Below are 16913 nucleotides of genomic sequence, written 5' to 3'. Positions count from 1 at the left end.
CAGAGGAGCTTGTCCTGGACATCACTACTGTTGTGACTGTTTCTGACCCATTTTTAATTTGCTGGAACATGGAGTTTGAGGGAGGAGTGCAGACTTAGTTTAAAGATAGGAAATAGTTATAGATAGCTCTCAAACATCTATGCCAACCAATCTGGAAAATCAAAAGTTCTGTTCTTTTTGGCTTTTCTTGAAAAGAGCTGTGCCTGTGAAGACCAGTATTTGAGGTACAGCTCCTCTGAGGGGGAGGCACATGAGGGGTGCATGAACTCTGTGAAGCCCTGCCCTACCTCTGTTTCCTGGTCTACCCCACCAGACTCAGAGAGCAGGGGCCACACCCATAACAGCCACAGCAAACTGCCTCTGCTTACAGCCTCTGGTCCAAGACATTCAGGAAGAATGTGAGAGATGACACAAGAGTCCTGGGCACACTGGAGACTCATAAATCCTCTCCCTCCCCCACCCCTCTCGTTACTGAAGAACATCCAGACTGGATCAAAGTGCTTAAGCCCATAGCTGAGTGTAAAGCAAAAGCAGCTGCTGGGGGGTGTTCACCTGTTGCCCAACAGTCTAAAGATAAAGCCAACCTCGAGGGGATAGGAGGAAGACAGAAGGGACCATCTGTCTTCAGGGAGATGACCAAAACTAGCTCTGGGCTCAGCAGACACACAGCCACATGGCATTCACTGTGAAACACCTGCAGGATTTCCTGGGAACACAATGTGTACAACCACCTTATGAAGACATTCAGTTCACCGCCTAAGAACCAGAGAGAACTCACCGAGACAACGACACATTGGAGAGAAACCAGAGAACAAAGCTATATAATAGAAAGGTCAGGCAAGGAAGAACTCAACACAGAAACAATTTACAAAGCCTTGAGAAAATTCAGCAGGCAAAAACTGAAGAACTGCCTTTTATCTTTATCAATTCAAGACAGATCGGGCACTGTCAGACACAGGTCATATGTCTGTGAGCATACCTAGTGTTCATTTAAATCAGGAAAGTTTTCAACTATTTTAACTAGTACACTGCAAGTCCTCTCTTAACAATATCAATAGGTTCTGCAAATTACCACAATGTAAAATAAAACCTATTTTACCATAAACTGACTGATATAAACAAGAGTTAAACTCCAAGGCATCTCATTAATATTACAATAAAATGAAGTTGAATGAGACATTATTTGAAGACCTACTGTACTTCCTTCAATGCACGTCAAATACCCTTTCCCAATCTCATAATAATACTGACTGGTGTAATAGTATGCCATATACTGTATACCATATATAATAAAATAACAGTATATTATAACCGTGGGTACGAAGTGAGGCAGTCAGTTCTCACCCTAACCAGAGTGAAGAGAGCTGAGTAAAATCTCTAGAACTGACGAGAAGAGATGGAGGCATAAGGATAAACACTCAAGGACATGGACGCAGAGTTCAGAGTGGATTGAAATGAACCTCCTTTTGCTTCTACGGTAGATGCTCACAGGATAAGTTAAAACAAAATAAAAGTGAAAAGTGGCAGAGAAACTGTTGCCAAAGGTAAGTATGAATACTATTGGCAACATCTGCAAAACAAAACAAAAAACCAAAACTTTCCACTTAATCACGACCAAAAGAAATGAGAAAAACTTTAAAGATGTAAAGCTGAGAAGGAAAGCCACAAAGTTAATGATATTACAATATATAAAATGCAACAGAACAGCCACTGGCAGAGTATAAACGGAAGGAAATGAAGTGTGTGCACACCGTAGTGGGACCCGAAGGTGGGTGTTCACGTCAGGAGAGATAAACTTCGTTGTAAAAAGAGTGACCTAGGTAACAACATTAAACATAGAGAGAAATTAATAATATAGTCAAAAGATTGCAGCGGTATTTATCTAATAGAAGACAAGTAAGAGCAAAAGAGGTAAATAACTACATAATTATAACCAAACCACAGAACAGAGACACTGAAAAAAAATGGTTCAAACAAATGATTCAAAAAATTACTTACATGATGTGCTTAGTGTAGTACTAGAAGTAGGGGCAGTGGTACTCTTCATTGTAGAAGTCGTCGTCCGGGAGGTGCTCACAGAGCTGGATGCTGTAGATATCGTGCTGTTTGCAGTGGATGCCACTGTGGTGCTGGTTTCACTGGCCGTTGTTGTGTCTGTGCTACCTCCTGTGGATGTTGGGCTAAGGGTGGTGCTCTCAGTCAGAGTTGGTGAGGATGGACTCGATCCTGCAGTCCCCACCGTAGAGGCAGAGCTGTCCGTAGCAGTTGTGGGAGATGACGGAGCCTCTGTAGGGGTTGTCAGTGAGGAGATGCTCACAGAGCTGGATGCTGTAGATGTGGTGGTGTCTGCAGTGGATGCCACTGTGGTGCTGGTTTCACTGGCCGTTGTTGTGTCTGGGCTACCTCCTGAGGACGTTGGGCTAAGGGTGGTGCTCTCAGTCAGAGTTGGTGAGGATGGACTGGATCCTGCAGTCCCCACCGTAGAGGCAGAACTGTCCGTAGCAGTTGTGGGAGATGACGGAGCCTCTGTAGGGGTTGTCAGTGGGGAGGTGCTCACAGAGCTGGATGCTGTAGATGTGGCGGTGTCTGCAGTGGATGCCACTGTGGTGCTGGTTTCACCGGCCGTTGTTGTGTCTGGGCTACCTCCTGAGGACGTTGGGCTAAGGGTGGTGCTCTCAGTCAGAGTTGGTGAGGATGGACTCGATCCTGCAGTCCCCACCGTAGAGGCAGAACTGTCTGTAGCAGTTGTGGGAGATGACGGAGCCTCTGTAGCGGTTGTCAGTGAGGAGGTGCTCACAGAGCTGGATGCTGTAGATGTGGTGGTGTCTGCAGTGGATGCCACTGTGGTGCTGGTTTCACTGGCCGTTGTTGTGTCTGTGGTACCTCCTGAGGACGTTGGGCTAAGGGTGGTGCTCTCAGTCAGAGTTGGTGAGGATGGACTGGATCCTGCAGTCCCCACCGTAGAGGCAGAACTGTCCGTAGCAGTTGTGGGAGATGACGGAGCCTCTGTAGCAGTTGTCAGTGGGGAGGTGCTCACAGAGCTGGATGCTGTAGATGTGGCGGTGTCTGCAGTGGATGCCACTGTGGTGCTGGTTTCACTGGCCGTTGTGTCTGGGCTACCTCCTGAGGACGTTGGGCTAAGGGTGGTGCTCTCAGTCAGAGTTGGTGAGGATGGACTGGATCCTGCAGTCCCCACCGTAGAGGCAGAACTGTCCGTAGCAGTTGTGGGAGATGACGGAGCCTCTGTAGGGGTTGTCAGTGGGGAGGTGCTCACAGAGCTGGATGCTGTAGATGTGGCGGTGTCTGCAGTGGATGCCACTGTGGTGCTGGTTTCACCGGCCGTTGTTGTGTCTGGGCTACCTCCTGAGGACGTTGGGCTAAGGGTGGTGCTCTCAGTCAGAGTTGGTGAGGATGGACTCGATCCTGCAGTCCCCACCGTAGAGGCAGAACTGTCTGTAGCAGTTGTGGGAGATGACGGAGCCTCTGTAGCGGTTGTCAGTGAGGAGGTGCTCACAGAGCTGGATGCTGTAGATGTGGTGGTGTCTGCAGTGGATGCCACTGTGGTGCTGGTTTCACTGGCCGTTGTTGTGTCTGTGGTACCTCCTGAGGACGTTGGGCTAAGGGTGGTGCTCTCAGTCAGAGTTGGTGAGGATGGACTCGATCCTGCAGTCCCCACCGTAGAGGCAGAACTGTCCGTAGCAGTTGTGGGAGATGACGGAGCCTCTGTAGCAGTTGTCAGTGGGGAGGTGCTCACAGAGCTGGATGCTGTAGATGTGGCGGTGTCTGCAGTGGATGCCACTGTGGTGCTGGTTTCACTGGCCGTTGTGTCTGGGCTACCTCCTGAGGACGTTGGGCTAAGGGTGGTGCTCTCAGTCAGAGTTGGTGAGGATGGACTGGATCCTGCAGTCCCCACCGTAGAGGCAGAACTGTCCGTAGCAGTTGTGGGAGATGACGGAGCCTCTGTAGGGGTTGTCAGTGGGGAGGTGCTCACAGAGCTGGATGCTGTAGATGTGGCGGTGTCTGCAGTGGATGCCACTGTGGTGCTGGTTTCACCGGCCGTTGTTGTGTCTGGGCTACCTCCTGAGGACGTTGGGCTAAGGGTGGTGCTCTCAGTCAGAGTTGGTGAGGATGGACTGGATCCTGCAGTCCCCACCGTAGAGGCAGAACTGTCTGTAGCAGTTGTGGGAGATGACGGAGCCTCTGTAGCGGTTGTCAGTGAGGAGGTGCTCACAGAGCTGGATGCTGTAGATGTGGCGGTGTCTGCAGTGGATGCCACTGTGGTGCTGGTTTCACTGGCCGTTGTTGTGTCTGGGCTACCTCCTGAGGACGTTGGGCTAAGGGTGGTGCTCTCAGTCAGAGTTGGTGAGGATGGACTCGATCCTGCAGTCCCCACCGTAGAGGCAGAACTGTCCGTAGCAGTTGTGGGAGATGACGGAGCCTCTGTAGCAGTTGTCAGTGGGGAGGTGCTCACAGAGCTGGATGCTGTAGATGTGGCGGTGTCTGCAGTGGATGCCACTGTGGTGCTGGTTTCACTGGCCGTTGTTGTGTCTGTGGTACCTCCTGAGGACGTTGGGCTAAGGGTGGTGCTCTCAGTCAGAGTTGGTGAGGATGGACTGGATCCTGCAGTCCCCACCGTAGAGGCAGAACTGTCCGTAGCAGTTGTGGGAGATGACGGAGCCTCTGTAGGGGTTGTCAGTGGGGAGGTGCTCACAGAGCTGGATGCTGTAGATGTGGCAGTGTCTGCAGTGGATGCCACTGTGGTGCTGGTTTCACTGGCCGTTGTTGTGTCTGTGGTACCTCCTGAGGACGTTGGGCTAAGGGTGGTGCTCTCAGTCAGAGTTGGTGAGGATGGACTGGATCCTGCAGTCCCCACCGTAGAGGCAGAACTGTCTGTAGCAGTTGTGGGAGATGACGGAGCCTCTGTAGCGGTTGTCAGTGAGGAGGTGCTCACAGAGCTGGATGCTGTAGATGTGGTGGTGTCTGCAGTGGATGCCACTGTGGTGCTGGTTTCACTGGCCGTTGTTGTGTCTGTGGTACCTCCTGAGGACGTTGGGCTAAGGGTGGTGCTCTCAGTCAGAGTTGGTGAGGATGGACTCGATCCTGCAGTCCCCACCGTAGAGGCAGAACTGTCCATAGCAGTTGTGGGAGATGACGGAGCCTCTGTAGCAGTTGTCAGTGGGGAGGTGCTCACAGAGCTGGATGCTGTAGATGTGGCGGTGTCTGCAGTGGATGCCACTGTGGTGCTGGTTTCACTGGCCGTTGTGTCTGGGCTACCTCCTGAGGACGTTGGGCTAAGGGTGGTGCTCTCAGTCAGAGTTGGTGAGGATGGACTCGATCCTGCAGTCCCCACCGTAGAGGCAGAACTGTCCGTAGCAGTTGTGGGAGATGACGGAGCCTCTGTAGGGGTTGTCAGTGGGGAGGTGCTCACAGAGCTGGATGCTGTAGATGTGGCGGTGTCTGCAGTGGATGCCACTGTGGTGCTGGTTTCACTGGCCGTTGTGTCTGGGCTACCTCCTGAGGACGTTGGGCTAAGGGTGGTGCTCTCAGTCAGAGTTGGTGAGGATGGACTCGATCCTGCAGTCCCCACCGTAGAGGCAGAACTGTCGGTAGCAGTTGTGGGAGATGACGGAGCCTCTGTAGCAGTTGTCAGTGAGGAGGTGCTCACAGAGCTGGATGCTGTAGATGTGGTGGTGTCTGCAGTGGATGCCACTGTGGTGCTGGTTTCACTGGCCGTTGTTGTGTCTGGGCTACCTCCTGAGGACGTTGGGCTAAGGGTGGTGCTCTCAGTCAGAGTTGGTGAGGATGGACTTGATCCTGCAGTCCCCACCGTAGAGGCAGAACTGTCCGTAGCAGTTGTGGGAGATGACGGAGCCTCTGTAGGGGTTGTCAGTGAGGAGGTGCTCACAGAGCTGGATGCTGTAGATGTGGTGGTGTCTGCAGTGGATGCCACTGTGGTGCTGGTTTCACTGGCCGTTGTTGTGTCTGGGCTACCTCCTGAGGACGTTGGGCTAAGGGTGGTGCTCTCAGTCAGAGTTGGCGAGGATGGACTTGATCCTGCAGTCCCCACCGTAGAGGCAGAACTGTCCGTAGCAGTTGTGGGAGATGATGGAGCCTCTGTAGCAGTTGTCAGTGAGGAGGTGCTCACAGAGCTGGATGCTGTAGATGTGGTGGTGTCTGCAGTGGATGCCACTGTGGTGCTGGTTTCACTGGCCGTTGTTGTGTCTGGGCTACCTCCTGAGGACGTTGGGCTAAGGGTGGTGCTCTCAGTCAGAGTTGGTGAGGATGGACTTGATCCTGCAGTGCCCACCGTAGAGGCAGAACTGTCCGTAGCAGTTGTGGGAGATGACGGAGCCTCTGTAGGGGTTGTCAGTGAGGAGGTGCTCACAGAGCTGGATGCTGTAGATGTGGTGGTGTCTGCAGTGGATGCCACTGTGGTGCTGGTTTCACTGGCCGTTGTTGTGTCTGGGCTACCTCCTGAGGTCGTTGGGCTAAGGGTGGTGCTGTTAGTCAGAGTTGGTGAGGATGGACTGGATCCTGCAGTCCCCACCGTAGAGGCAGAACTGTCCGTAGCAGTTGTGGGAGATGACGGAGCCTCTGTAGCAGTTGTCAGTGAGGAGGTGCTCACAGAGCTGGATGCTATAGATGTGGTGGTGTCTGCAGTGGATGCCACTGTGGTGCTGGTTTCACTGGCCGTTGTTGTGTCTGGGCTACCTCCTGAGGTCGTTGGGCTAAGGGTGGTGCTGTTAGTCAGAGTTGGTGAGGATGGACTGGATCCTGCAGTCCCCACCGTAGAGGCAGAACTGTCCGTAGCAGTTGTGGGAGATGACGGAGCCTCTGTAGCAGTTGTCAGTGAGGAGGTGCTCACAGAGCTGGATGCTGTAGATGTGGTGGTGTCTGCAGTGGATGCCACTGTGGTGCTGGTTTCACTGGCCGTTGTTGTGTCTGGGCTACCTCCTGAGGTCGTTGGGCTAAGGGTGGTGCTGTTAGTCAGAGTTGGTGAGGATGGACTGGATCCTGCAGTCCCCACCGTAGAGGCAGAACTGTCCGTAGCAGTTGTGGGAGATGACGGAGCCTCTGTAGCAGTTGTCAGTGAGGAGGTGCTCACAGAGCTGGATGCTGTAGATGTGGTGGTGTCTGCAGTGGATGCCACTGTGGTGCTGGTTTCACTGGCCGTTGTTGTGTCTGGGCTACCTCCTGAGGTCGTTGGGCTAAGGGTGGTGCTGTTAGTCAGAGTTGGTGAGGATGTACTCGGTCCTGTGTTCCCCACCGTAGCGGTGGAACTGCGTGTAGAAGTAGTTGGAGGTGGCACAGCTTCTGTATTGCCTTTATTCTGAAGTGAAGATTTACCTTGTCCAGCAGACCCTGCAGTGGAGGTCGCATTGTGATTAGATATTTTTGTGGATGCACTTGTCCCTTAACACTAGTGTAATTGTATGGACTGCCATCAGGGTTTCATAGAGACTTCATCTTACGAATTCATGTATAAATGTTAGTGGTACTTTCACTTGGATAAATTATGTGAGGTCATTTAGAATTAGTCCAAGTGTGGTCCCCCCCCCCCACTTTTTTTAACATAGTTTAATGATGAGCTATATCTATTCTTTGGGCTTTACAGGAGTCATTGCCAGAAATCATTATTATGGTGAACTGTTCACTAAAGCTTTCTTCAGAGAAATTCACGTTTCAGAGCAAATGGCCTGAAATGATCTGAATGTAGTTTTTAGAGGCATTTTGTGTCTCACACCTTTTTTCCTAGTCTGTTTTTAGTGATTTGAGCCTGAACCCCCTCTCATAGCCTGGCCCTTTCTCCCCGGCCCTTGAGGAATACTTGTAAGACCCAAGTATCCCAGCAGTCATGGCCTGTAAAATCAGGTTTCTCTGCCAGCCTACTGAGGGTTGTTCCAATTTTTTACATGAAGGGGCCTCCTTTGCTCTACTTCCTAGGCTGCAGTGCTTCACCTACTTTATTGCTCTGCTGCCTCTTGGGGTCCTAGTCATCTTCCTGGTATATACACCCTCCTCTATTCTAAACAGCCCTGCCCTCACTGATGTCTGAGAGAAAGGGAAGTTATTCTACTGGAGCTCTAACCCTCCTCCCCAACCTGAGGGTCCTTTATTCCCTCAAGACTTCTGTGAGTTCCCCCACTCTCCTCTGGAAAGGGCCCTGGTACCTCAACCATCTCCTTGTGTTACAGTCTAGAAATCAGGCATCAGGACCTAGTCCACACAGAGGTAAAGCAAGAAAATTGGGAGTGGGTGTGAGTCTTCACAAGTACTTGAGAAGGCCAGGACAATGTCACATGGTGAGGTAATAGACAGGGAACTCCTGTCCAGTTCAGGAGTCAGACTTCAAGAAAGTAAGTGTTTGTTTGTGGCTACGTCCTTCCCAATGGAATGTGACCACAACTGATGGATGCTGGTTCCAGGCTTCTCCTGTAAAACTTCCCTCATGGTTCCAATTGCTCTGTCTGTTGGAAGCAGATGGTGAGGAGGCCCAAGGACATAGTGAGCCTCAGGGAGAAGAAATATAAATCCCTGAATCAGCACATGAAGGAAAGCTACCTGCCAACCAGGAACATCTGCCTTGTATTGTTGTATGAGCAAGAAAAACAATTCTATTGTGGTGAAGCTATTATACATTTGGGCATATTTGTTAGAGCAGATACAAAAATATCCTAACTAATACAGTGATGAACTGAAACAGATATGATTACTCTCATTGTCCTTAAAAATTCAAACCGAAAGAAAGAAATTCAAACCTTAGTATTAATATTTTTTTATTAAACCAACCTGTAGTTTCAACTTAAAATATATAATTGAGTGATGGATTTATATCTGTTATTTTACATTAAAATCTTGCTAGGGTTGTAGATAGTATTTGAACATTTAAGAGAACTTAAGATTCACCATAAATAGTTAATTTATTAGGTGTGTAAAATTACTTAAATTTCGGGGAAGTTTTAAAATAAATACATTTAATGCATTAGATTTATGGAGCTCCTTGTGTGCTTGGACAGGTTTTGTTTACTAATCAAACACTTGAAGTCTTTAAACAGAAAATGTAATGTGTTAATTTTATAAAAGCAACTTCAAATGTTTAAAGGAATGTAGTTAGCTAAGTATGTAAAATACATTAAACACTAAGAAAGATCCTCATCAAAGCTGTTGGATTTCACTTCAGGTCAAGATGGAGTAATGAGGGTTGGATTAACCTCCTACCTAAAACAACACCCAGCCCCCAAACAACCATGTAACCATACAAAGGGTATGAAACAATGATTTTCAATACACTAGATGTCAGGCAACAAAGGGCACTGGTTCTCAAGAGACGGAAAACAGACAGGGTGAGCCCAGCAATTGTCCTAGTTTACTGACTTAAGAAGAGATTCCAGGCAGCAGTGCAGGGAGAGAGGAGCCAGATGGATCCCAGCAGGTTTCCTGAGTTGGGGAGATGCAGACAAGAGTCTTAGGAGACCAGGCAGCTTGAGTTCCTAAGAGAGTTACTGCAGAGGAAAGAGTGGCACACAGTACTGATTAGTAGTTGCTTATGAAGAAACTACCCAAGTTCAAGGAAATACCACTAGAAAAGATTAGAAGAAACAGAAATTGGCTCTCACATAGGGATGGGAACAATGATGTTCCCACTAGCCAAACTGGAAAAACTCATAATTCACAGAGTGCTGTGTAGAGTATTCAGGAAGATCATGCTTCAATAAAGGAAAATATAACCCCAGCTTGAGATTTCTCAGGACCTACCTAAGAAATTGTTTTGAAAAACAAGAGAAGGAGGAGGAAGTGAAGAGGAGGAAGAAGAAGAAGAGGAAGAAGAAAGGGGTTTGATTTTTGAATAATTGATGCACACATGGCATAAAACTTGAAGGGTACAAAAGGTATAGCCTGAAAAATGTCTTTCTCCTTCCTTTTCTCATTTCCTTTCTCAAAATCAGCTACTATAAACTGGTTTCTTGTGAAGCTTTCCAAGGATTTATATATATCCTTAAAAAGCCCATATAGTTCCATACTATACACATTGTCCTGTGTCTTGCTTTTCTTTACTTACTTTCTTGAACGTTACTAACATATTAAGCTGCCTCCTTCTTTTTAGTAACTGCACAGTGTTCCATGGAATAAATGTACTGTAATTTATTTAATCAGTCTCCTGGGATGGATATTTCGGCTTTGATATAGGCAAAATTTTGACCTCCATGATCTGAACTCCCTGGTGTTACTTCCAAGAATATGTTGTGTCAAAAGGAATTCTGTAGGTATAATTAAAATTAGTAATCAATTAAAGTGGGGAGATTATCCTCGATTATCAAAGCAGGCTCAGTGTTTTCTCATGAGCTCTTAAAAGAAGGAGGCAGGATCAGAAGAGAAATCTGAAGCATGAGGACACACCATTACTGGCTTTTCAGAGGAAGGGGACCTTGTGGCAAACTTGATCTTGCCAACAACCTGAATGAGCTTGGAAGAGGATTCCTCCACAGAGCAGCCCCCAGCCTGGTGAGATCCTAAGCAGAGAATGCAGCTGAACCATATCTGTGGCCCAACTTCCGGCCCATGAAACTGTCAGATAATCCAAGGGTGTTGTTTTATGTGACTAATTCATTGAACTTTGTCATGGCAGCAACAGAAAAATGTGAATGTCCTCGTGTGCGTGACTTTATACAAGTGTGTGTGATGATGCAATAAATTCCTAAACATGGAAGTGGAGAGGTGAAAGAGCAGAAGTATTTAACACTGTGTTACTTCCTTTTAAGTGGCGTTCAACGGAATTGTGCTAGTTACTCTCCCCCCAGCTGGCTGTGTCAGTGCCTGTTTCCCACACTCTCAGCAACCAATATGTCTTTTGATTTGGGGCAATTATTATGAGTTAAACTGTGTGTCCCCCAAAAAACATGTTAAAATTCTAATCCCCACTTCGTCCAAATGTGACCCTGTTTGAAGACAGGTCTTCAGAGAGGTGATCAAGTTAAAGTGAGGCCACTACGGTGAGTGCTAGCCCAACATGACTTGTATCTTAGAAAAATAGAAAATTTGGACACAGAGAGTGAAGACATACATGGAGAAGACAGCCATGTGACTGCAGGGGTTCTCTGTAAGTCACAGAACCCCAAGAATGACCAAAAAACACCAGGAAGCAGAAGAAGTGAGGAAGGATCCAACCTAGAGCCACCAGACTGAACATGGTCCTGCTGACACCTTGATTTCAGGCATCTGGTCTCAAGAACTATGGGACAATAATCTCTGTTGTCTTAAGTCACAACATTTGCGATACTTGTTACAGCAGCCCTAGGAAACTAATGGGTTCCAGTCATGGAATGGCTTGAGGATAATCCAATAGAAGTGATGTCATATAAAAAGGGGAAGTGTTTGGACACAGGCATGTGCACAGAGAGAACCACGTGTGAAGACAAAAGCAAGGATGGGTGATGTGTCCACAAGCCAGGGAATGCCAAGATTTCCAGCAAATCACCAGAAGCCATGGGAAAAGCCTGGAACCCATCCTTCCCTGCTATCTTCAGAAGGAGCACAGCCTTGCTTACACCTGGTTTTGGACTTCTGGCTTCCAGAACCATGAGATAAAAACTTCCTGTTGTCTAAGCCACCCAGGTTGTGGTAATTTGTTATGGCAGCTCTAAGAAAAAAAAAATGTACTCCTTTTGTGGTCACCTGTGGTTGTAGGGGTGGGTTTGAGGGAAGAGGGTAGTGGAGATACCCAAGAAGAATCCTCAGAGAAGGCAGGCCTTGTAGATGGAGTGGGGTTAGGGGTTGGGGAATGGAAAGGGTAGGCACTTGAATGTATGCTCCTTAGGTTTTCTCAGGAGGAGGACAAAAGTAGGATGGTGGTGGAAACAAGGGGTGGGTGAAAGGCCCCAGGACAGATGTGGGCAGGGGAGGGTAGGAAGAGTAGAAGGACATGTTAAAGACAGGTGAGTAAACATCCCTACCTTGGTCCCATTCCTGCTAGGTATGGGAGGTGAGAGAATGCTTCCCAAGGCTGAACGGCACTGAGCTGGGTGGATAGGACATTGCTTTGCTGTCTTGCAATACAAACTGTGTGTGCTGGATGAAGGAGGGCTAGGCAGTAGTAAGAGGGTGTGTCATCCAGGAAAAGCCAGGTGGGGGCCAATAGGAGGCCCTGCCTTATCCTGGCATCCCCGGCCCAGTAGTCTGTGGAAGGATGTGGTTCTGGGTCCACAGGGAGGGGACATGGGAGAGTCAGATGCCACTCAAAGCTGGCCAGGACTCTGTAGGCAAGCCAATGCCAGCCCCAGTGGTGGGAACACAGAATCCTGAAGAGTAGGACGGAGAATCTGAAAGAATCTGTTTCACAGAGGGGGTACTGAGGCTAGAGACACAATGAGCCAAAGTGTGGAATGTGGGGAAGAGGCCAAGGGGTGGGGGGGGGGGGGGTTGAGGAAGAAGGAAGAGAAAGAAGGCCAAGAGAGGGAGAAGGAAGGGGAAAGAAGGGCCAAAAAGGGAAGAAAAAACAAGGAGAAAGAAAAGAGAGGGCAGGAGGGTAGAGGGATAAAAGGGAGGGAGCCAGGAAGTCTTCCCTGACTACAATGACATTAAAGTAACAGTAAGTTTGGAAGGCCTAGAAAAGGTGTCAGGAAGAGGGTGTCTTTTTTTAAAAAAGATTTTATTTATTTGTTTGTTTATTTTAGAGAGAGGAGGAGGTAAGATGAAAGAGAGGGAGAGAAACATCAAGAAACATCAATGTGTGAGAGAAACATCAATCAGTTGTCTCTTGCACATGCTCCAACTGAGGAACCTGGTCCACAACCCAGGTATGTGCCCTGATCAGGAATCAAAACAGCAACCTTTCACTTTGCAGGATGATGCCCAACTGACTGAGCCACACCAGCCAGGGCAAGGCTATCATTCTTAATACTAATAAGATAGTAGCTCCAGGTAATGCCACACTGGGGATCTCTGCCAAGTGATGGCCTTTAGAGCAAGCCAAGCCACTGCCCCATCCTTATGCAGACTCATCCCCCTGCCTCCCCATTCTCTTCATTCCCTTGGTCAGCACTCAGGTTGGCACTCAGAGAAGGCCCTGCCTCTTGTGGGTAGTTTTGGGCCAACGAGGATACAGTTTCCAGGATTATGCTCAGGTATACTTTCTCCCCCTCCCCCATCCCGTTTCCTCCTTGGAGAAGAGCTGGCCATGCTCTGGGACCAGGGGACGAGGAGGTCCCACTGCTCCTAGAGCTGAGGGCAGGACAAAGTCCAGGACATGGCAGTTTGAGTGACAGTCACAGGACCTGGTATGAGGCCCCGCCTTTGTCTCCAAACCCCCTTCCATCCATGCTCAGGCTACCCTAGGATGACATTTCAAGGTGCTGGGAGTCCTGAGGTCCATGGTTTGGTTTCTGCCTTGGTTCACCTCCTTCTTTCTCTGGGAGGACGGAGGGGCAGAGGGAGCTCCTGGAAGGTCTGATAAGGACCTGCTGTCATCCTCTGCCAACCTGAATAAGGTCCCCACAGTCATGGAGCCCAGAGCAGCTGAGTTGTAAGGACCCTAGAGGGCCCTTGTCCTTACTGGGAGGAATCAAGCCAGTAATGAACTGAATGGCCCCATGGTGTAACAGCAGGTTCACAATAGGAGTAGAACCCAGAGCTCCCAAAACCCTATCTTTTGCCCATTTAACTACAGCAGTGGCCCCTCTCCTGGTTCTAGGACACCTGACAGGCTTGTGACATCCTTGAGACACAAAGAGGGTGGAGTGAGGGAGAAATGACCAGGACAAGAGTTATAAAGGGCAGAGATTTAAGGCCTTTTTCTCATGTTATGTAAAAAAGACAGTGGGCATTTGGTGCAGGGATGGGAGTTGAGAGGGGTTGGGAAGGACACATTTACAAGGTAAGGACAGACCTTAACGTCGGCTGAACACCTGTCACGCGCCAGGGGTTGTGCTGGGGCATTTCATCTAAACCTCTAGTGCTAGCAAGTCAGCGTTCTCCTTCTCACTTTCTGGAGAGAAAACTGAGGCTGAGAGAAGCAAACCTGAATGAGTTCCAAAGCCCTTGCTCTTGCCCCAGACCTCACTGGGGAGGGGAGAAGAGAAGACAAGGGGCTTGAGGCTGCACTCTGGGCAGAAAGTGCCCCCACCTGTGCACTCAGGAAGCAGCCCTCCTTAGGGCTTTGGCAGATCTCGGGGATTCTGGTGGGACTGAGGCTGTGAGGGGGGGATGCTGGGGGGTCACTCACCTCCGTCAACAGTACCAAGGGGGGACAGGAGCAGGAGGACAAGGAGTAGCAGGCCGGCCGTCATTGTCAGCAGTCTTGACATCGGAGCTCAGAGGGTTGCGCACCTGTCCTCTGCTGTCTTGGAAATAAGCAAACTAAACATCAGCCAAGGAACCTTAGAAATAAATGGGCCCTAGAGCCCTTTGATCCTGAAACACTGGAGATCTGAGGAATAGGGAACATCTGAGTCAGTCTGGGAGTTTCACACATGACAGGCCAAAGGGCAGAGAAGGGGGAGCACCTCCCCTGCAGGCAGCACATAGACACACCCCAACAGAAAGGCAGGCACAGGGTCTGAGGCAGCCTGGGAGAACTGAGGAAGTCCCTGAAGGGAGGTGAGGGGAGGAGGAGAAGGGACTTGACCTGGGCCTGGAGAAGAAAGGTGCCCTGTGTTTGACTCCATCCCCTCTGCCAAGCCCTCTGTACAGTTCCTGTGGGTAACCCTCCCCAGTCCCCAGGACACTGGGTGCAGGTCATGGCCACACTATCCTGGGATGACTGAGAGTTTTTGGGTCTGTGACCCAGAGATCTGTGGGTTCACTGTGCACATGGGCCCCATGGCCATCTGGAATGACCTGGGCACCCCCTCAAGGTCAGTAGAACCAAATGCTCCCTCCTTTGCTCTCACCCCTGACTCCCTGAGTGCTCACTTCTTTTACCAGAACCTGACTGTAGCCTCACCTGCCACAGGGACCCCAGACAGAGGTGGGCCTGGTCCTGCCCAGCCTGGAGCAGGTGAGAGGCCCTGTGTTCCACATGTTTGCACAAGAAGGGGAGAAAAGCACCCCATGTCCAGACTTGGCACCCAACCCTGGGAGGAGTGCTCTCCCCAAGCAGGACCTTTCCAGAGGCGACTGCAGGAGAGGAAGGAACACACCACACTCTGCTCTTTAGACTTTTTTATTGGTAGGGAAATTCCAAAGTGAGGAGTCACTGTGGATGGAACAAACAAGGATTCAGTGGTGTCTGGGCAACCTTGGGACTCCTGTGAGCTTCGTGGGGCTCACAGCAGGAGTCAGGGCCCAGTCTGTTGGCTCCGAGCTCACCGCCTCGGGCCCCAACATCTGTTTCCTCTTGACTTGTGGTGGGCTCTCCGTCTGCTGCTGTCTTGTTGTCCAGATCTGGGTGAGGCTTTGGAGTCCTTGCCCCACTCCCTGATCAGTCGTCACCTTGCTGGGCCACTAAATGTGCAGCTGGAGGGTCCATGAGAGGAGGTGAGGACAGAGGACTGCTTCTGGAACATGTGTGCCCTGCCCTTCTCTGGAAGCCTCAGGGTGGGGGGTGAGCAGAAGTGGGGAAATGGGAGCAGCTCCTAGCTGTGGTGGGGTCCACATTCTTCAGGAAGGGCCAGAAGTGGCTATCAGTGGTTTCAAGGCTGAATTTGTTCTTCAAATTCTGATCTGTGGGGAGAACTGGGGTGAGAGTGGGTTGGGGGAGGCTGGAGAGACACAGAGGGGGAGATTTTTTCTAGTGAAAGAAAGAGTCCTGCCCTGATAGCAGTGTGGCTCAGTTGGTTGGGCATCATTCTGAAAAACAAAAGGTCACTAGTTCGATTCCTGGTAGGGACACATGCCTGGGTTAAAGGTCCCTGGTCAAGAGGCAACTGATCTATGTTTCTCTCTCACATCAATGTTTCTATCTATCTATCTATCTATCTATCTATCTATCTATCTACCTACCTATCTCTCTCTCTCTCTCTCTCTCTCTCTCTCTCTCTCTCTCTCCCTCCCTTACTATCTCTCTAAAAATAAATAAATAAAATCTTTTAAAAAAGGAATAGTCCAAATCTACCCTAAACTACATAGCCCATGGCGGCTCATCCATCTTTCTACCCTTGTAGCTTATCTATGAGGTGGGTCTTGATAACTCTGGAGCCTGGGAAGCTGTCCCATTGTGATACAGGGACAGGAAGGAACCACAGCAGTAGCACCCTGATATGTCTTGGGGTCAGAAGTCATGGCCATGGTGAATGTGGCACAGGAGTGACTGGGGTCAGGGTGCAGCAGGGGGAAGGGACTGCTCAGGGTCACCAATATACACTCAGTGATGGAAACATGCAGGCAGAAATCAGCTGTGCCCTGAATCTACTCATTCAAGTTGGCATGGGTTCAGCACCCACTTCCCCAGTCTTTCAGGTAACTTCCTCCTCTGCCACGGGCTAAGAGAACCCTCCTGACCACTCCTCCTGGCCTTCTTCAAGCTCATCTCCAGGACCCTGTCTGTGCCTCCCTCCCTTCCCATGCCCACATTCTACTCACCTCATCCTCTGTCAGCCCCAGTCAGACCCCACTCAGCAGGCACCCCCTGCTGCTTCTCCCTCTTGTGTCCTGCCTCAGGCAGTGGCCCCCCCAAACCCCAGAACCAGGCTTTCTCCTTCCCCAAGCCTGCAAGCAACAAGCCCTGCCCCTCTCACTGGCATCTAAACTCTTTCATTTACTGTCCACTCTTCCCGGTCCTCACTGCCTTTGCTCAGCTTCATTGTCCCTCGCTTGTATTACTGGGAAGCCACTCCCTTAGTCTCCCCACTTTAATGCTATCTCCTTAAATGCACCTGAGTGAACTGCTCAAAATGCACACCTGTCCCCCTTCCTTAAACCCCTGCAGTGGGTGTTCCATGGAGTGTGGCCTCCATGACCTGGCTCTGCAAACCTCATGT

Source organism: Phyllostomus discolor, chromosome 3, assembly GCF_004126475.2.
Source record: "Phyllostomus discolor isolate MPI-MPIP mPhyDis1 chromosome 3, mPhyDis1.pri.v3, whole genome shotgun sequence".
In the NCBI taxonomy this organism is placed as follows: domain Eukaryota; kingdom Metazoa; phylum Chordata; class Mammalia; order Chiroptera; family Phyllostomidae; genus Phyllostomus; species Phyllostomus discolor.
This window is presented reverse-complemented; position numbering follows the sequence as displayed.